General features: G+C 33.4%; 1 protein-coding gene across 11 annotated transcripts in view; it reads right to left on the bottom strand.

Moving 5' to 3' along the window:
- The window catches only part of LOC122574393, a 51,345-nt gene that overhangs the window by 20,908 nt on the left and 8,504 nt on the right, over window positions 1–21,933 (bottom strand). For 8 of the 11 annotated variants that reach the window (XR_006319015.1, XR_006319014.1, XR_006319017.1 and 5 more), the window contains one exon: window positions 18,188–19,270. The exons of 2 other annotated variants lie outside the window; for them this stretch is intronic. The gene's annotated coding sequence lies outside the window, so the exon portion shown is untranslated. One more of the 11 variants, XR_006319016.1, reaches the window with a different exon arrangement.

Here is a 21,933-nt window from a genome sequence, read left to right as displayed (position 1 = left end):
AAACAGACTCTTTGCAGAGAAAGCGCAAAAGATGTGCTCGTATACAGGGTGTCTCATCTAGCTTGATCACCTGGAATATCTCGCTCGTTCTTGATGATATTAAAAAATGTTTCGGATACAAGTTGAATGTGACGAAGGGAGGCATAATTAGACATGATTAGATTTTTCGTAGGTGAATGCGTAGGTATTTTTGTGAATAGAACCATATATTTTTAAATACGTTAACTGATCTACCTCGGCATTCTCTGAAAAAAAGAGGATTAACAGTATTAAGAGTATTAGCTGATATATTAACTTTAATTCTTGAAATTTGACGTACGAAATACAGAGACAAGGTCTTTCGTACGTTCAATATGACGAATCAAAGTTAAAGTATTTGCTAGTAGTTTTTCAACATAAATAGATTGATACCTTTTTTCAGAGAATATCCATCTGTATCGACCGATGTATTAAAAAACATATAACTTCTTCGTATGTCCTTTACACGTTCACCTACGAAAGGACTGAACCTGTCAGCTGCACGGTCACATTCAACTTGTATCCGAAACATATTTTAATATCATCAAAAACAAGAGAGATATTCCAGGCGATCGAGTTAGCTGAGACACCCTGTATACAAAGATACACGGTGGATCACCCGTTGCATCAGGATAATACGTACATACATGTTAGATTTATCTGCAGCACAATACGTGTTTATTATGTAGCTATATACATTAAAGAACATAACTGGATCGGTAATCTGAGATTTTGTATAAGTCACTTCTTACTGTATTAACATAAAGGTTTGCGAAAGCTAAACACGATAGAAGCGTTTTGTATAATTAAAATTAACTTAAAAAATTGTTTGATGTTGTGGATATTCCTTTATTTGCGTGTAACAGAAAATATTCATTGATTCAGTTTTCTGTCCTAGCTTTTAAGATCGTTTTAATCGATTTCGACATACTTTGTACAAAATTTCAGCAACAGCCAGAACGAGTTTCGTTTCATTGCTGTTCTACTCTTTTCTGCAATTCAAGAATCATATTTTTCATTTTAAAAATCCCGACGGATTTTTAATTGAATCGCAGTCGCACTTCTGTGAGGGCCAGTCCAATGTAGAAAATTTTTGTGAACAATTCCTGATCCGACCTAAGATTCTGATCCAATTTTGTACACCGTTTGCTACGTGTTTAGAGACCTGATGGTATTGATATATCATAGTTTCTGAAAAGAAACTGTATACATTTTTCTGTGCAATATATATGCATATAAATACTAGTTCTCTGTCTCATTATCCATTCAATTCATTCTATTCAGTTGAATGAATCAACGTTAACACAACAAGCCTGCTTATACAGGATGAAAGAAAGCCGAATCAATGAATATCTCTTGTTTCAGGCAAATTCAGGAGTTTAAGAAATTACTTAGACCGTCTTTAATTATACAAAATAATTCTGCTATTTATCTTCTGCATACCTTTATTATTGGTTTAGTTATGCTCTTCACTGTACACACACCATTATAAAATGGACAACCAAAAAAATATGCACACAAAGGCTGATCACATGTGTATATTAATATTTAAACGTGCGTATTATTACAAGAATTATTCAATTTTTTATTATCTAACTTTGCTTCTGTTATAAACAGAATGACGCAAGAAATTAAGTTATACAACAAAAACTGTACATATCTAGATAGAGCTAACTGCACGTAAAAAAACAGCACAAAAATACAAAAAGGTAGTAGCGAAATACTTATCGAACAAAGAACGAACTACCTACATGTTAAGAACTTGGATGAAGTGGCGATCATTTTTGTAAATCCTAAGAAGCATTCACAATACCGTTCTTTTAACGAAATTTTCAAATCGTCGTGCAACAGAAAATGCAGTACAATATGAAAATCCCTACATTTCGTAAAGTCCTTCCTTTTATTCGATTCCGCGTTATTTCATTTTTATCCTTCTGATAGCCTGTCTTTGTCTAACAGGTAAATTTATTTCAAGCAGACCAAGGAAACTCGCTCTCCTCTCCATCTCCATGAAATCATTTTCTTTTTTACCGCCTTTTTCGTCCCTTGCGAACGTTACTCGCTTTGACTTGCAACACTACGCAGTCTTGAGAATCTAGCAACGAGGATAACGTTCTCGACGTTCAAGCTGGAAGAACTAGAACCTATATAAGTGCTGGTGAACATAAGCAACGCGTTCACGGAATACAATTCGAAGATTTTCGCCCACGTTGAACGAAAGTGAGTTATACAGAGTGTATCATGTAGGTCAAAATAAAAAAAAATGACATATAAACATTTGTATGTCATTGGAAACATCGTTAAAGACATATAACAAAAAAACGATATACGAGAAAAGAGTATGAATGGATGAGGAATATTTACATCTAGTAGCAGTCAGAATATATCATAATACTTTAACGACTTTAGCTTCACAAGTAATAAACGAGAACTTCAAAGAGTAATAAACTTAATTCTTTGCCGCTGCAAATCTCGTATTGCCAGATGTGGTGAACATTTTTAAATGTAGTTGTAGTTGCGATGCCTTCCAACTACCACCACTAGATGCAAATATTATATATATAACAGAGATATTTTTTCTTTTTGTTATAGCTCTTTAATAATGCTCTAAACGGCACACATGTGTTTGTATCACTCCTTTTCCTTATCCTGGCCTGTGGAATATTCTGACAACGTTTAGCCAGAAAAGACTGTGCTGTACCCTGTATAGCAAGCAGTCCGGGGGATGACGCGAAAATATATCAAGCTCGATTCGTATATTTATAAAACAGATCGTCTCCCAACATAATCTGTTGGCTTCGCAACATCATAAATATAGTGTCCACGTGGCTGGCGCTTCATTAAGTTTCGAATTATGTACAACTCACAAAAGTATTCGAACATTTATCAGAAAATTTATTTTATGAATACGTCGTGTGTATTGTACAAAATCTTTTGAAGTTTCGTTGGCGATGTAACAGGACACGACTATCGTCATTACAATGGTAAAATTTGAAACTAGTCAGGAAATGTATATACAAGTTACACGATGTTTATTGCCAATAAAGCTTAGTGGAAAATTAGTATACAGCATAAATAGTAGTTTTTATTAAGATATATGTAATTGTGTGCGCTACACCGGATCAGCCGAGCAGTAGTGATACACATGTATGTGTGTGAGTATGTGCGTGCGCAGCGTCTCATAGAACAAAAGAATGTCACTGTCTTGTACGCATGGTAAAAGTGAGACTAGGAGAGTGCTGAAACGCGTGCGATGGGTATCTATGAATATCTTGTAAATCACATACTAAATAAATACAAAACCATGTTATTACGATCTCTACGTGTAATGAAAGTGTTCCTTTCCTTATTTATTTTGGCGATTACGATCCATAATTCTCAACAGTTTTAAAATATACAGTTAGTGGTAAGGACAGTCTCGCAAAATATCGTGGCTTATTAATATAGCGAATAATCGACTGTTCAAGTACTTTGGTCATTTTTGCAAAGTTATGCTTCCAATAAATATTTTCTAATTTCTATGTACACACATAGATCCGTCTTATATTTTGGCGATGTAATGGCAACGGTCGTTTCTCGTTATATTACCATTGAAATTTCAAAATTCAATATATATATATACATAAAGTTCCTAAGAGTATTCGAATACTTTCCCGAGTCACTGTATGTCGTTGTATACCTAAATGCTATATTAAAATATCTTACTGTGGCAGATGAATGATAATATTCTATCCTTTGATGTATTGTAAGATCGATAATATTTAATGAATAAATCATATAAGCGTTATTTAATTTTCGCTTAAACTAATAACAATGTATTTTAGAAACGTGGTTCTTTGATTTATCTTGTAAAATAAAAACTATTTTGAGACTTTTTTCCTGACAAACGATAACGAGAGTGGGGAGCAAAAGACCCGAGATTCGAACCGCAGAAGGTTTAATCGTTTTATAGTTATGGATTGACTAGCTAAAGACACTTGGAGATAGTAAGGTGTCTGAGTTTGTCACGAAACATAGCTACTTTACGCAGAATCTTGACTTATACATTTCCCATTATATTTTCCTTTCTCCACGATTTGACTTTGATTAGTCAGTAGTCGGCGCTGATTGGTCGTTTATGTGTGACATATGTCGTGCAATATACATAATCCATGATGTAAGTGGTATTAATATAACACATTTTGTAATAATCAGACTGCAGGTTTCTATGCAAATTTATATCTCAATGGGCACAACTGAAGAGATAGAACTTAAATAGAGACGACGAACATCCTACTTTGCATGTTTTATACAGTTTTGTGTATTGTATGCATTCCGTGCACTTTTGTATCTTTAAATTTCGCACAAATGCAGAAAGATTTATGGTCTAGTAATAATACAATACTTTTATGTATATTCTGCTGACATACACGGTGCAGCAAAAGAATAACGAGACCAAAAAAAAGTAAAGTACATGGACGCACAAAATAGACGTAGTAGATCTTTTTTATTTACTTCTTGTGAAATAATTTCCGATGGGCTCGCTTATGATATTCACATAATAGCTCAGAAATCTTCGAAAATTCTTCTAACTTAATTACGTTTAATTTCGTTGTAACAATCAGTTAAATATCAGATGTCCATCGAATGCGATAACAAAAATTTTAATTCCAATTTTAATTTTCGGAAGAGAAGCAGTTATTTGGAGCCAAATCGAGAGAGTAAGGACAATAATTAAGTATAAGAATTTCATTTTATCGTTATACTGATTGGCGTTCTTGCACACGCAATATCGCGTTGTAATCATCAACAAGTAAGACTTTCATCTTGAATTTTAAAGAACTTTTAAGCAAATCATCGTATCATTATTAAAGAAAGTATTATATCATTCTTGAGGGAATCAATCATCGTCACAACTAATTTGGAGTTTGACATCGTTTCTACCTGCCCACTTCAAGCATCTTCTTCATCATCGACCTTATCATTTGAAAACATTTGTACCAACGAAATAACGAAATGGCTGTGCACGAGGCAATCTTCATCTTAAGCTAAAATCACGTGTAATTTGATAATGATTTTCTCACTTTTACGCAAAACTTGATGTTACAACATCCCTTCGTTGTGAAAATTCTAACATGTAAAAATATGAGTCCTCAAATGAAAAAATATTGATTGACATTTGTACGGATAATTTGGATTACACTGTAACAAACGTGTTAAAAGTATTCGTGAAACATTATCGTCGCTAAACGTGCGAGTAGAAATTTAACCTTGTCATACCGTATATTAAGATATAACAGTAACAGCTACGAGAATGTTAATTTTTATTGCCTTAATAAAGAAAACCATGTAGTACCACGTTGTTAAGTAAAGGACTGGTATGAGAAGGACTAGCATAAACAGTAGACGACTCGGCGAGAGTAAGTTGCAGGCACACGTGTTTTGCTACAGGCACTTAATCCACTTTTTTTTTCAATGATAATATAGAGTGCGATCGAATAACACGTACAACAATGTATATACGGAGGCAAAGTGATTCCTTATGAAAAACTATGAATAAAATTTTGTCATTTATCGCTTGGTATATGACAAAATTGAATTTCAAAATTTGTCAAGCATATAGTATACTCATACTTGGCTAAGTACCATCTAGGTATATGTAAACGATTAATAGAAGCTCGTTGTACGTGCGAAAATAAGTCAAACGTTGAATAAAGTTTCCCCGTTTAAAACTTCATTTTCAGAAAAATAGAGTTTGAGCGTGTTTAGTTAAGAATTAACGCAATATACTATTGTGCTAAGTTAAAAGGGCGACTCTCCAACTTTCGCTTAAATAAAGTCATTTTAGTACTGTCAAGTAGCACGAAAATATTTTTTAGTTTATATATATTATATATATTACAGTTTATATTTATATAAATAATTTATATATAGTTGCATTGCAACTGAATACATAACGATTCATATTTCGGAGGCATGTGAAATCGATGCCTGGTCGTTAAATACTAAAAGTCATTTTTGTCAAAATTACCTTTTAGCCAGATAGGCGTATTTCAATTAACACGGCAATACGCGCGTACGATAAAGAGGATGTTAAAAAATGATCGATTTCGGGCGTCCTGGCGAACGGAACGAAAAATATTATTAGCATTTATTCGAAATAAGATGAGAAAGTGGGAAAAAATGAGTGAAACCGTGACAACGGCCAAACTCACTCGCGCGTTACGCTTAATCTTCATCTTCTTCAAATTCCGAGCCCACAGAACAGTTACAGAATAATTATTCATCTGTTTCGACGTGATGATACTTCAGTATTTCTGCTGACAAATCAATTAAAGTTTGAAATCGGGCAAATCTGAAGTACCAGCAGATTGTTGCTACTTGAGAACAATGGGCAATAAGGATCTTGCGATACTTTACGTTTGCTCGATTCGAAACTTTCATCGATTTATCAGTAGAATCTCTTCAGAATTATTTCGTGGATGGATTAGTATCCAAAGATGACGAAGATTAAGTGTAACGCGTGGATAAATTTGACCGCCACTTTTTCATCTTTCCATTCATTTTTTCAACTTTCCCATCGCATTTCGGATAAAAGCTAATAGCATTTTTCGTTCCTTGACACATTTTCCACTCATTTCCACGCGTAACATCACGCGCCATAGCGATGTTCGAGTATGCTTGATAAATTTTCAAACTCGATTTGCTCGAAAACGAAGCGTGGTATGAACAAATTTTACCCTGTATTATCCTTTTATTTTTTCGCAAGGAAACACTTCATGCCCGCTTATACGCGTTATTCGGCCGCACTCTGTACGATTATAAAGTAATTTCTCCGTTTCGATTTCTCTTGTCACACATGATGGATACGAACCTCCTGTGTCCGAAAGATCTGCATAGACGAGGCACAGATCGATACGATCAAGGATACCATCTGTTTCCACGAAGGAGCGTGCTTTCTCCGCGTCGATAGAAAATTATGTTTATCGCCTTAAAACGCTTCAGTCCTTCGCAGTGTCTCCACTTCAGAAAATAAAAAAGACCTGTGAGCTGAATTCCACGTCGTGGTTATTAAGGCGACGATCCATTTTAATAATTAATATGTCTCGTTCGCGCCCATGTTCGTCTTGTTCTCCTTTACCGAACGAAGTAAGATAACTACCTCGACGAAATTGACCGAAACATCGAACTTGCGGAAAAGCGCATCGAATAATTATTAGCCCTTGACTCGGCGTAATTTCAACGGAGACGAAGATCGTCAATTACCATCGTTAACCCACTTATTTAAGCGATTATACTTTGCGCATGTTGGAAATTTACCGAATACATTACTACGATAACATATCCCGATATGAATCTTTTTTTTATGTTCATTAAATATATTACCGAGACAAGATTTCAATCCATTTACCTCCACGATTATGCATGATCGCGTTAAATAAATAAGTATAAATAACAATAGATAATGATAGCGAGAGATTTAATACACGTATTGAATTCACGAGAATCGCTAACAACGAAACCCAGAAAAATTTATCAAAAATACATTTTAAGAAAATATTATTTACATCGTTTTTAGGACTGAAATCTTTGGAAGAAATTACAGAAAACACATTATCTTGTGTTTTTCTTTATTTTATTTTCTCAGCTTCAATTACGTTAATCATTTTAATTAATGCAAATTGCTTTATGTACAAGATGATCCAGTCGAGTAAACTGTAAAACATTCAAAAAGTTGATATGTAATAATTTTCAATACCTATTGCATTTATTGCATCGATTATTTTTACTTAATTATTTACTTATGTAATTACTTAATTATCTCAAATTTACCTTACTTAGTTATCTACTTATTGTATAGAATCATTCAATTGTATAAGGTGAATGAAAACAAATGAGAAGAATGTAGCAGCATACGTGTATGTATTACTATATGGACATACGTGTATTCTATATGTACACGCGTACACTCTCGTTCGTGAGAATCGAAAGAAAATGAGGTAAATCGAAAAAAATATTAGGCACTTTTTAACGCAAATTATTATCTTTAATGGTTTGGAACTACAGACTATGAAGAATCCCATGTTACACGTAACAAGAATCTCGTTAAATAATAAATTGAAGTTCTTTTCTCTTTTAATTTTGTCATTTGTATTATTAAATTTCCTATTTGTATATATATTTGTTATTCTTCGATTCCATATTTTTTGTACATAATTCCAGGAGTCGGATTCAAATTTTTGAACTCCACTGAATTCCCTAACCAATTTCTAAAATTAAAATCAATCTAAAATTTTCTCAGTAAGTTTAGATCAAAAGATTATGGGGTTTGATATATCATCTTCGACTCGTTATTTTTCTATGATTCGTGCAAATAACTGTACAAGTCTTTTTACCATACGTTTCGCATAATTATCTTGTAGAAATATATACATAATTCTGCTCAATTAATCTATTTCGCTAATCTAGATCAATCGTTATGTTTTGGTACGAGACTGTTCCAAGTCCCAATATTTGTCAACGGAAGTATATATCATATATGTACATTGTTAACTTTTTGATAATTGTCGTGATAAAGAGACTTTGGTATAAAGCATAATACAGTAATTGTTAAGGATAATTTTGTTAGACTAAACGATAGTGTGTCGCCACTTTTACGATATGAGGAATAATCAATGATCATGCTTCTCATCGTCGATCGCGCATCGAAACTATCAAACTCATTTCCTACTATAATACTGATGCTTCTTTATGTCTGAGGATCACGCAGGGCGTAATCTCGATTAAGTTAAACAACAACTAGTGGGAGTATAACTCCGTCTAAGTTTTGTGCTGTATAAGCTTTTAAATGCAAACCGTCGTCGACCAACACGGAGTAAAATTGCGTTGCTTTGTATCGCGTGTGTTTAAGCGTTGGTTAACACCTACAGAAGTCGAGTTAAAATCTCTTTTCGAATCGACAATTAGCCCTACACAATCCGTGAATCGACATAAATTCTATTCGAGAAATTCCTAAACCGCTTAGTTGCCGCATTGCCAATGGGTCTTTTTACGCACACGGCCGTAAATGTTAGAACACTGTAGGTATTTAGTACAAATTGGATTAGCATATCACTGCTTTCCTTTTCTACTCCTATTTAGAATTTTCATCATATTCATCTTAATATAAAATATTAAATATAAATAAAATATAAAATATTAAATATAAAATACCATAGCTTTACAGCTGTTTCGATAAATATAATGTGCTTTTTTTAAATATATATCTCCTATATATATTTCGCAATTTGTCACTAGATATTAGGCATTGTTTTAAATGTGGCAAAATAGCACGACGTCGATGTTACCGAATAGGTAAATGAAGCAATGAGTAAATATTCTAATACATACAGCTAGCAGTGTACATTAGATAACACATCTAAATTTATCCTGACACGATTTTACGATACACGTACGTACTAGTGTTTCCGATTAAATCAAGTTTAGTTGTTCTCGAAGCCCGATAATTGGTAACGTCGTGTGGTAGCTTTATAGCGTATCATTATGCACATTTACAAGGTCTTATTAATATCCGAAAGAAACGCGTCTAATGACTCGCCGATTTTGCATCGAGGTCGTCTGCGTCCAAAAACTCCACGATTTCGCAATAAATTCGTCTGGAAATCCTTCAACTTACCAACAGCATCTACAACTCCTAGCAGTTTTTCGACTTCACGTCGAGTTTATCTTCGCCGTCTTTCTGCAATGACTCTCCGATTTCTCATTGCATTTTTTCGTTCACGAAGCGTTAGCCTCTTGCGGTTCCTTGATTTCTCGTCAGGTTTGTCCTGCTCCCTGCTCGTACGTTAGGTTCGTCCATGCATCCCGTTAATCGACGACTATGTTTCACAGATAATACTCCTCTCCAGCTTCTCGCGCTCCTTCTTCAAGATTAAATTCCATATACAAGGTCCGATCAAAAAGTTCAGGGATGTCATTTGCAAAACGCGATAGGTGAGACTTTAGGATCTGAAGGTTGGAAAGTTGGAAGGACCATTTTTCATTGTTTATTCCTTATTTAACCTCTTAGGTACAAACGATAGTAAACGATGCAACATTGCAATGTTTTTTTTTTTATTTAATACTTTACATTCACAATTTGTCCAATTTGGACATTTGGTAGAATTTTTTAGCTGTTTGATTATCATGTGGGAGTACCCAGCGGGGTACCATCTTCGTGTTTGTTAAGTTATATCCTTTGTGCGATCTGCTGGGTGTTTCCTTTTCAGTCTTCTTTCTACATTTGATGCGTTGACCGTTTCCGCAGTCAGTCGGTTCGGGTATGTTGCTATTCTTTCTCTGTACTTCTCCGCGCATCTGCTAATCTCCTCCTTGACCGTTGGTATACCCAGGTCCTTCCGAATGTCCTCATTTCTAACGTACCATTGGGCGTTTATTATTCTAAGAATTTTTGCTTGTAATGTCTCTATTTTGTTTATATGGCTCATTGCTGCTGTCCCCCATAGTGGTATTCCGTATGTCCAGATTGGTTTTATAATTGATTTGTATATTTTTAGTTTATTTTCTATGCTTAGTTTGGATCTTCGACTTGTTAGCCAATGCATTTGTCTCCTTGTTGTCTGTATTTTGTCTATTATTGATTTAATATGCTGCTTCCATGTGAGTTGTGTATCTATGTGGAGTCCTAGGTATTTGACTTGTCTTGTTTGTGTTATGTGCGTGCCGTTCAGTAGGATATTTGGTGGCGTCTGTTTTCGCAGTGTGAATGTAATATGGTTGCATTTGTTGGGGTTTGCTTTTATTTGTTTAACTTGCAGCCACTTTTCTATTTTTGTGATGTGTTCTTGTAGTAATGTGACTGCTGTTTCTGAGTTAGTGTGCCTGACTAGTACAGCTGTGTCGTCCGCGAATGTCAGTATTTTGCTATTAGTAGTTTTTGGTAAGTTGGCCGTGTATAGCGTGTATAGTATTGGTCCTAAGACGCTTCCTTGCGAAACCCCTGCCTTGATGTCTTTAACTTCAGAGTATGTGTCCTTGATTTTTATTACGAAGGTTCCGCCGCTTAAGTAGGATTTCCTTAATTGGTATATTTGCTCCGGGAATTGTTTTCTGATTGTTTGTAGCAGGCTTTCGTGGTTTATTTTGTCAAATGCTTTCTCGATGTCCATAAAGAGGGCTGTACAGTATTGTTTGTTTTCTAATGCTAGTATTATTTCATTAATGAGCCTGTGCATTTGCTCTATCGTGGAGTGTTTGTTTCTGAATCCAAATTGGTGTTCTGATATTAATCTTTCCTTCTCTATTGTTGGCTTTAGGCGGTCGTATATTATTTTCTCTAATATTTTGGAAAACACAGGAAGTAGTGATATTGGTCTGTAAGATGCTGTTTGGTGTGGGTCTTTGCCTGGTTTAGGTAACATTATGATCTGTGCTAGTTTCCATAGTTTAGGATAGTATTGGATTCTTAGTATTGCATTGTATATTATTGTCACTAGTCGTATCGCTTTTGGAGGAAGGTTTTTCAAGATTTTACCATAACACTGCAATGTGTGACGGATAATGGTGTTCTCTACGCAAGTACGTTGAAATGAAGTTTTTGATAACTAAATTATAATTTCTCTTAAAAGTATGATGCATATACTTAAACTTTAATAATTTACATTAATAATTAATAATTCAATTGAGTGTGATATATTTTAAAACACGGTACGACACATAGACCACACAATGTGTACGTCACAATTTTCACACTCATAGAGCGATAGTGTTTTTCAAATTGCTCTTCGTTTTCTATTTTGAAGCGACATTTTGTATATATATTTTAACGAAAAGCAACAATTGATACTTGACACCGGTGTATCAAAAACAAAGACTATATATTCTGTCTGTATATTGTTAACACTGTTATAAAACGTAGTGAGGGCACAAAAGGTGTGAAGCAAGACAAATGAAAAAGGTCAGTTAGTTCAAACGGTGAAGCGAATGAGTCGGTGGAGTGAGCCACTATAGTGGCGCATCGTACCTAAGGAGTTAAACAGCAGGGAGCGTGTGACAATTCGTTGGAGCTTTTGGTCCGAATTTCTTCGGCTTCCCGTAGTTCCGCAACCACCGAATTCACCAGAATTTGTTTCTAGCAGATCGTTTCTTTTTCCCCTGCCTTAACACTTTGACTGCCACGCTGAAATCACGTGTTTCGCTCAGGACGCCACAATGTTTTAACACAGTACACCGTTAGATGCAAGATTTGTTCTCATTTTTTTTCTATTGACGTTCTAATAAAAATGTTTAATTGTTCAATGAGACACTTTTTACTTCAAAGTATCTTCTATTTATCGGTTATATTCAAAATGCCGTAACTGTCAATTTTCATCCAATTTTTACAGTTGTAAGAATTTCAAGCGCTCTGGTCACCAATGTCCACCGTGGCAGTCAAAGTGAAAAGCTCGTTTCGTTACGTGGGAGGAAATCATTGCCAAATCGATGAACGTGCTAAACTCTGTTAGAATTTAATCTTAAAGTTAAGATAAATAATCTGTGGAACACACAATGTTTATGTTGAAATAATATTAGGTGATGCTTATTAAACAGAATTACAGAACCAAATGTATTTAAAATATAAGTGAATGATATGGTATAATTAACAAAGTGTGCAGGTAAAGAATTTATGGATTGTTGACAGTTGGCCAGTTACTCTCAGACTGACAATACATAGTGACCCATGGTCCCTTAATGATTTTGAATCCCACTCTCTATACTTTAGTGAGTATGACCTGTGTAAGTGTCCTGTTCAAATACCTGTGTAGGTGTCTGTATGTGTAATATCGTTGTATTCCAACAAACTCATTTTCATGGTCGACGTAAAAAGATTTCAAAAGTGTAAGTATAGCGAAGGAGATTATTTTAAAAGACGTTCCTTGTAAATATTTGTAAAGTCTTGGAACTTTCTGATCAGGCGTTGTATATATGTAAGCGTTGACCAAAAAATGTTTTCGTTTTTGTCAGTAGATGACATTGATGTCGCTTCGAGCGCCAACATCTTTCTTTGTTTTTGCAAATGCATACATATGTCTGAAAGCTTATGTATCAACCTTTCTTATAAAAGAAACTATCAAAATTAATACGGTTTATCACTTGTTGTAAAAGATTAAAAACACACTTTCGTCATATTATGCTTATCGTATCGTTTTCTCGTAAGTTTATTTATTCCGAGCCTTACAAAATTCTCTCAAAGGGAAAAAAATTGGCAGATTTAGAGACTCGTAAAACGTATATGGAGAAGTTTTTCGGACGTAAAACTGGGAAATTTTTCAAGGATGGTATTATGAAGTTAGCTAAAAGCTGGCAGAAAATAACAATAGAAAATAGTTACGATATAATTGTAGTTATAAATATAAAAGGCTTTTTGGACAACCTAGCTTATCAACCTGAATTAAATCCAATAGCGAAAATTCGCTTCACAGAGTTCGAATACCACCTAACTGACGTACGTCTTAGCTATCATTTTTTTTTTTGTATTAACACGTTGACTGCCATGGGGGTCACCGGTGACCGGCATTCGATTTGGCTAAAGCGCCGCGGGGGCCACCGGTGACCGGCGACGCAGCAAATATTAAAAATATACAGCACGATTGTTTGAAAAAAGGACGGTCGTAATAATTGTCTACAACGCCGTGGGGGTCACCGAGGCCCTCGCCACGAAAAATGCTTCAAGCATGATTTTATTTGCTGCAAATAATATTTCAACATAATATGCATCGCATAATGAAAAGTTTACGTCGGTGCCTTGGGAAAACCATAGAAAATTCGTCTGGCAGTCAACGTGTTAAAGTAAGACATCTGTAGTTGCATGTAAAACTACATACATAGCTTCTAATTTTTTTAAAGGAAAATAACGCCATCTATAAATAACACAAGAAGCAGACAAAATTTTGCACCTGTATCAAAGACAAAATATAATACCCCGTATCAAGGTAGATCAATCGACCAATTCGTTGTCAACATGGCCGGTTGTTAAGTCATATCTGATAGACATTGCGATTTAATCTGGTTATTCAGATACACTCAAAGTTCTAGGAAAAGCTGATCAACAAAAAACAGTGGCGTGCGCCGATTTGCGTCATGCTCGATTGCTAATGAGCGAATGATGACTCTTGGGTTCGAGTGGCGAGGAAATTGCGTGGTATACAGGGCATTCGTGCAAGTAATGAAACAAACTGAAGTGAAACGTGGCGCAGCCAGATAATGCTAGATAACTGGCGAAAATAAATAGGTGACGGATATCTTTGGAATTGCCAAACGACTACTTATCAGACGTGTAACGATCGCATAGTTTTATTGTTTTTTCCCGTAAAACTTAGTACTTTAAAGATTGTCGATAAATTGCGAAAACGAAAGATTGCGTGAAAATACAAACACGTTTCAACGTGTACATAGAAATATATACCTGTTTCAATTCGGTCTTCGTTACCAATATAATACCTACATCTCTAATACTCTAATATCAAGAGTTTTGATATTTTATCCGGAACTTTGGTGTCTAATATTGAGACAAAGAGATTTATTATTCTTATACGACTACAATAAACATTCGCACGCGCATATTATGAAACAAGATAAACTGAACAGACCAGAGAAATATAATTCTATCGAATGATTCTTATTCGAAGAAGCGCAGTTGAGAATTTGTATAAACGATGGCGACTGACATCTTTGAGTATCCAGGTCTTTTTATTTATCTTTAATTTTTATTTACTATTTCTAGATTTATTTTCTTCTAAATTTGTTACACTAGACAATACGTACAGCGATATAATGTCATTAAATATTGACACATTGACTGTCAAATGTAAATTAACTCGTACATATATAAATTTACATAAATGTAAATAAATGTAAATAATGAAATTTAAAACGTGACTTCTTATTGGAAGAAATGACAAGAATCAATAAAAAAACTTTACCAAATAAATTTTACAACAATTTTTCGATAATCGATAAAAAGGTATGCGAAGTAAAAGGCCTTTCGTCTAATTTGTGATTCTTCAATATCATAAGATTTATGTAATGAGAAAATCTGATGATTCTAAAGTGTATTTTGTTTAATTATCATAACGTAATTTTAAAGTCATTCAATGTCGTCATAAACAAGGCCATGAATATTTCAACATAGTTCTTTATTGCCATTTACGTTTATTGCCGAAAAGTTTCTAGAATAAGGTTACGATATGAACAATTTATTATAAATCTAATCTATTATATATTGAATAATTAAGAGCTAATGGCTCTTGTATATGTATAGATAGTTTCTCGATATGATGCTACGAAAACTTGTTAAAATTACTATTGTATAATTGTATGTAATTGCCAGTTACTGTACAGTGATCTTTGGGTAGAAGAGAGAAAAAAGGATATATTAATATATTATATATTAATATATTGAATATTCCACAAAAATAAGTATTTCGATCAATAGCAGAATAATGGCAAACTTAAATAAACTTAACGAAAACTTAGCATACAGGGTATCACCAAACTGTACAACAAAGCACAAGCTGGAAGCAGATGAATCTACATACAAAAGTAAGTGGAAAATGTAGAGTGACGCTTTTTCGTACAATGTTCCATTTTCGACAAGATCGAGATTGAAAGTCAAGTATGTGGTATTCGAATATGGCTAATTTCGGACACGGCAAGAATAGATAATCGCCAGGAGTTTATTCTACGCGTAAAAGTAAGTCGAAAACGCACAACAAAGTTTTTTCACAAAAGACTTCGTTTCTGAGAAAAATAAATGAAAAACATGATCATAGGCGTCTGCTAGGCCAATTCTGAGCTAAATATACGTCATACGTACCTACCTAGTCTACTTTTTTGAAACTCAAAATCTTAAACGAAGCAATTTTTTTCCACATTTTTCATCCATTTATGCATTTAGAATAACTCCCTACTGATCTCCCTACTGACGCTCATACCTAGTTGATAATTAGCCAAATTCGAGTATACTTGACAAATTTTCAAACTCGATTTTCTCGACAACAAAACCTCGAACAAAAAGATATCGCTTTGCATTTTTGGTTTATTTTTTTATATGAATCCACCTCCTTTCTGCCTTATGGTATTATATGGAATAAATTAAGAACGAATATTAATATTATTTTAAAGTGTAAGAATATATTATATAGGTATGTAATTGAATAAAGTGTTTATTAAACATAAAATTAAGCATACAGAGAGAGAGAGAGAGAGAGAGAGAGAGAGAGGGAGAGAGAGAAAAATTAATATGATTACGAATACCATAGCAAGTATTAACTGCATATATTAATTTATTCTAAATATATCATATGTATATACATTGCATATATATTCAGATTTATACGACATTGACATTAATACACAGATATTCAGATTCATACCAACTTTAATGAATTAATTATTTGTCTATTGAAGAAAATTATGTGTTTTACAGCAGATGGATATCGTAAAGTTAATATGAGAGGTATTTATATTATTTGAGATATTGAGGAATGATTCAACTTGTTACATTACATAATCCATAATGGTAGTTCGTTGTATAATTGTTGCAATAGAGGTTAAACAAAACCGTTCGGTTTCTCGTAACTCACAGATTTTTTCGTTTCAATTTTATTCATATTGTATAAATTGCATAGAGCCTCTGCAACTAGATCGAAAGATTAAGATACAAATGTGCTTTTGCTTTCAGTACTTAAAATAAATAAATAAAATAAATAAATAAATACTTAAAATAAAATGAATGTTGAATAACTTGGAAATACTTTGAATAATTTTGCTCAGATTTTTAAGTTTCATAATTCTATATTCTGAATGACATTTCGTGTAATATTCGATTCAGGCAAATATTCGCTCATCATCTTCAGCCTCGATAAAAAGCCAGCTCCCAGAGTAAACTTTCATAGTCACCAAAATCAAGATAATAAATTAAACTAGAAAAATCATATTCAAGGGAAAATAAAACAAATAAAAATTACAAGAAAATATATGTAATGGATACATCCGGACGTTCGAAACTGAACGGAAACAAGAAATCACAAATCTACAAGGCCATAATCGAACCTATCTGAAGATACAGACTGCAAATTTGAAGCACGTCTACCAAGGTCGAATATTTAAAAAGTGGAAAATCTCCTATCTGGCATTTTGCGATCAATTTTAAACGCGCCATGGCTCGTGAGAAACGACGAAATACGAGAAACATTAAAAATACCTACAGTTGAAAGGGAAATTACAAACCGGACCAATGCTCACCGTAGCAGAATAAAAAAATCACGTATGACTAAAAACTGCTACTCAAACATCCCCAAAAGACTGAACAGAAAGCATCCAACTGATTTACTCATGCTTCGCCAATAATACGCATAAATATGCAGGACACTGATTCATTCTAGATAAATCTACCGGAATCGACCAATTGAATGCATCCGATTTAAAGAAATGTAATTAATTGAACTAAACAATGAGGAACATTTGTAAAACAGATGTACAAAGAATTTTCATTTAACAGAAGCTAATAAATGAGATATTCAAGAAAATGATTTGAATCATTTGCATTAGAATCTTAGATTCAGGAATGCGTAAATATACAAGTTGAATAAAATAAAGATAAGTCATGATGAGTCTTGTAATTAATTACAATTGCTATGCGCGTAAAAATGAATCATTGCGCGTGATTCTATGAATCACTGCGATTATTCTAAATAAAACAGTTCATACTATAGAAATAGTATTATTCCTCGACTGTCAACTTTCCACTTAGTATTCATCGTCAACCTGAAAAGTCTCCCATGTACCAGACTGTTCTTCGTGATTTCTACACTGATTAATCGAGGCGGTAATTTAATCGAGACTAAAAGAGCGAAGCTGTGCGCAAATACACATATCACGAGTGACTCTTTCGGAATATATTTCTGTCTCCGTTTCTATCTCGCTGTTTCGCAACGTGATAATACGCATTTGCATGACGAATGCTAATGATAATTCTGGAGAATTTTCGCCGAGATCTCAGTGCCATTGCCGGTAGCAATCCTTCCGTAAAAACCTTCGAAACAATTTCATGCACAGATACGTATGCAGTACGTATATGTCGCTCCGTGGCAATGTTCATTCAGAATTCTCTGCGAGCAACTACGTACCTCGATGTCATAGTCCAAAACAACAGGTTTGAACAAAAAAATAAATATGCAAAATTCCTGGAAAGACAGTTTGCATTTTCTTAACGTTGAAAACATTTAATTTTAAGATTAGAATTAATTTTGTATACCGTGAAAGAAAATATGATAATTTTGTCATCGCGAAGCTTCAGTTTAATATTTCTCTTTACTCGTTGCCTTTAAATTGAAATTTACATTTAAAATATAGTTAACCTGTATGTAATATTTGATTCAAATAAATCATTTAAGCGATCTTTTCTCTTTTCTAGGATACAAATTCCAATGAATATTTCCTATTCTGAAAAGAAACAAATCCAAAAAAGATGTAGTTCAAAAAATTGTTTAGACAATTTTCAAGGATACGTGTCACTTGAGAATTCGTAATTTCACATTCATTGCATGAATAACATTTTATTGACTATAACGTAAAAATTTACGAGGATCGAGGTTATACTTATAATGTAACTAATACGTTAGGTGATAAATGTGCCACGCTTGCTACATCGAAGCTACAAAAAGTATTTACTCATTAATTAATATCCATTAATTCATTAGTATCCGTTAATCCGTTATCGTCAATTAATATGCAAGTATCGGTTATTTAGATCCAAACATGTCCAAATTACCATTGGAGAATAAAATCCAAAAATTAACAAGCGTATAAAGACGTCTTGTTCTCGCTGTACACGTCTATTTACGCGTTACGTAACGCAATTCCGTATCGATATTTATTTCGTTTATCAATCATTATATCAAACATGAAAAGGCGTCACTGTGCCATCCGAGTATTCTATTGCATAAAACAGGTGCATAACAAAAAGAAAGATCTGTCGTAGGATTCCTGGAAGTCGAGTCAAATTTTCAATGCGAAGCGTCGAATGCGTTTCGCACGTAAAAGTGCTGGAGCAGTTGACTTTCGTGGAATACGTTCGATAATAGAGTCGTGAGATTCGTGTGCAATACGGTATATCATATCGAAGGTCTTGCGAATTGCACGTGTATTGGTCTGTGTACAGTGAACGTGTGTTTTCGTGTGACTCATCGCTAATACATGAACGAAGAAAATATTCGGTACGTAGGCACTCCAACTGGAAAGAAAAAAAAATACATGATTCACTGGCCGCATAATCGAAAATCGTCGAGACGCGCAGAACGCGGACAGCAAATAAAAATGCGTGCTTCAAACTCGCAGCAGTCTTTTTCTGAACTTTCCTTCTTTCGTAACAAAAAGCGACATGTAGCATCTTGCGCATGCTCGGCATAAACGAGCATTTCCAATTATTAATGTGAGTTTATTGTTACTCGAGTTTCTTATAAATTTACGTTATATATGCAAACAATATATATATATATATTAGTGTTGTGGGCCTCAATTCGTGGAACGAATACCAAACTCACAAAGAGATGACTCAAAATGGAGTAAAAATCAGGAGTTTAAAAATTTAACAATCTACATGCGTATTTTTCAGCTAAAATAAAAATATAATAAAAAATATAAAATTTTAAGGTCGTATGTCTATATCTTATTCAATCCGTATATCTTATTCAAATTTATTTAAATTCAACTGGATTAATTAACAACTCTATCAAACGTTATTAGAGTCTATTTAAATGTTATTATAAAATAAAGCATGCATGAAAAATGCATCTTCTTTCAAAGATATATCATTGGAAAGGTACATTTAATATGTGAAAAATATCGAATAGTTACTTACGAATTACGAATAATTTGTGTATCGCGAGACAACAATAGACGTACAACTTAATGTTCATATATTTTTTTGTAAAATTTTAATTTCATATTATACCACATACATGTAGAGCTTTGCAAAAGTAACAGGTGTTAATTATATGGCAAAAGATTGCAACTAACGTGTACCTATCAATATATTAACCGACTAGATATACAGTAGGCGTCTGCAACGACCAAAATAACTTTACAATTTCGTAAATTAATACTGTGATGCTTTAGAATACTTAAAATTTGCGATTCTGTATACGTATAGCATTTTTATTTGATACAATTTTTAATCTAATCTTCCTTATATGTAACTTGTAACGTACTTTGCACTTTTAAATGCGTCATCAATGAAAATTTTGCGATCAAAGTTCAAGAACATAGCAGGAGATGACTGCAACATCATTGGTCATAATTGAATGTAACGTTACAACCGATCCATACATTTGTGCAATCGCAAAAAGTTTAGAATAATTTTGAATTAGCTGCATGTATGACTGTGTAAAAATCTTCTAAATATACGTAAGCGTAGTGATTTCGTAATGGAAAAATTACATTTACACGAAACATTTTCGCATTGTGTAACATAAAAGCTACTTGCTTGTAATCTTTTTTAATTTACAGACTTTTCAGGAACACTCTTTACAGACATTACCTCGATAGGTAGAGTCTTAAATTAAATGCTATAAAACATGTACAGACCGATTTGGAATGAACCGTGAAACGAAAGGAAGTAAAAGATATAAACGATAGTTTGAAATATAATAGAAAGAAATAACGGATAAATGAATTTATTGAAATTATTGAACAGGATCTCCAAAAAATCTCGTGTTATTATATTAGATATATTATTTTATCAAAATTTAACTATATCATTGATACTTCTTCGTTTTAAAAACTTCTTAAATATTTAACATAACAAGTACTATTTTTATATTCGTTCGTCGAAATAAAATATCTCTATTTGATATACTTTTTGAGACTTTTGAGACTATCTAAGGCTTTTACACGATACTGTATTCTTTTTTATTTATATATTTTATTTATATTTCATTTTTGCTTTATACCCTATTTTCATATTTATTTTCTTTTTATTTATTATAGTTTACTGGAATAAATATTTTGGTGATTTTAAATTACGAATATGTTATCGACTCTGTACAAAGGTACTACAAACTCGGGGTAAGGAATGGTTGTAAGTTGTAACATTTTCTTCCCTCGTTTCCTAATTCTCTAAGTTAGATTTAAATTTTAAGAGTTTTAGAGTTAAATTTTCTATTCTCGATTGATAACTTTGATATTACTTATCGTGAAGCGCGTGCCACGATTGGTAGTTAAACATGAGTTATATAACAATCTTTGTAACTTTAATAATTTTTGCGAAATTATATTCCAAAATTAAATTATTATCTCCTATACCGATTTATCCTAAATTTAAGTGTATTATTGTAAAAGTTATTGTATTCTTAAAAATTAGAAATCATACCAAGCAGCATACGCATACAAACAGTAAGACTCGTGAAACTTGAACCTTGTTGTAGTACTTGATAACAAAATGTTTAAGAATCTTAATTTGCCCACAGAATAATTCAAGATCGAATCTGTTTCCAGATAATAAAACATTTGATTGTGCAATTTCAAAATATCTGACAAGGTCGCATAGCAACGAATTCTACTGTACATGTTATATGATAAATAGATACCATATTTAATTAATCTTAATTATAAAAACTTCTCATTCGTTCTAATCATATCGTAATAATTTATTTTTAAAACCTAATTACGTAGAACGTATGACAGATGTTTCAAAGTCGGTTAATCGATAAATTTCGCCAATAAGTCATCAAACTGATCAAACTATCCCACGCGTGGTCCAAGTCTCGCGTGTTTAAGCTCACAGCACAGCCAAGAAATTCCCTGAAGAGGGATGACCGGCAGGTGTAAAAAAGGTGTACGAGAAGATCCGTTCCACCTGCGGTTTCCACGTTTCAAGGTTCTTCGGAAGAGAAGAAG

Source organism: Bombus pyrosoma, linkage group LG13 (genome assembly GCF_014825855.1).
Source record: "Bombus pyrosoma isolate SC7728 linkage group LG13, ASM1482585v1, whole genome shotgun sequence".
Classification (NCBI taxonomy): Eukaryota; Metazoa; Arthropoda; class Insecta; order Hymenoptera; family Apidae; genus Bombus; species Bombus pyrosoma.
This window is presented reverse-complemented; position numbering and strand designations above follow the sequence as displayed.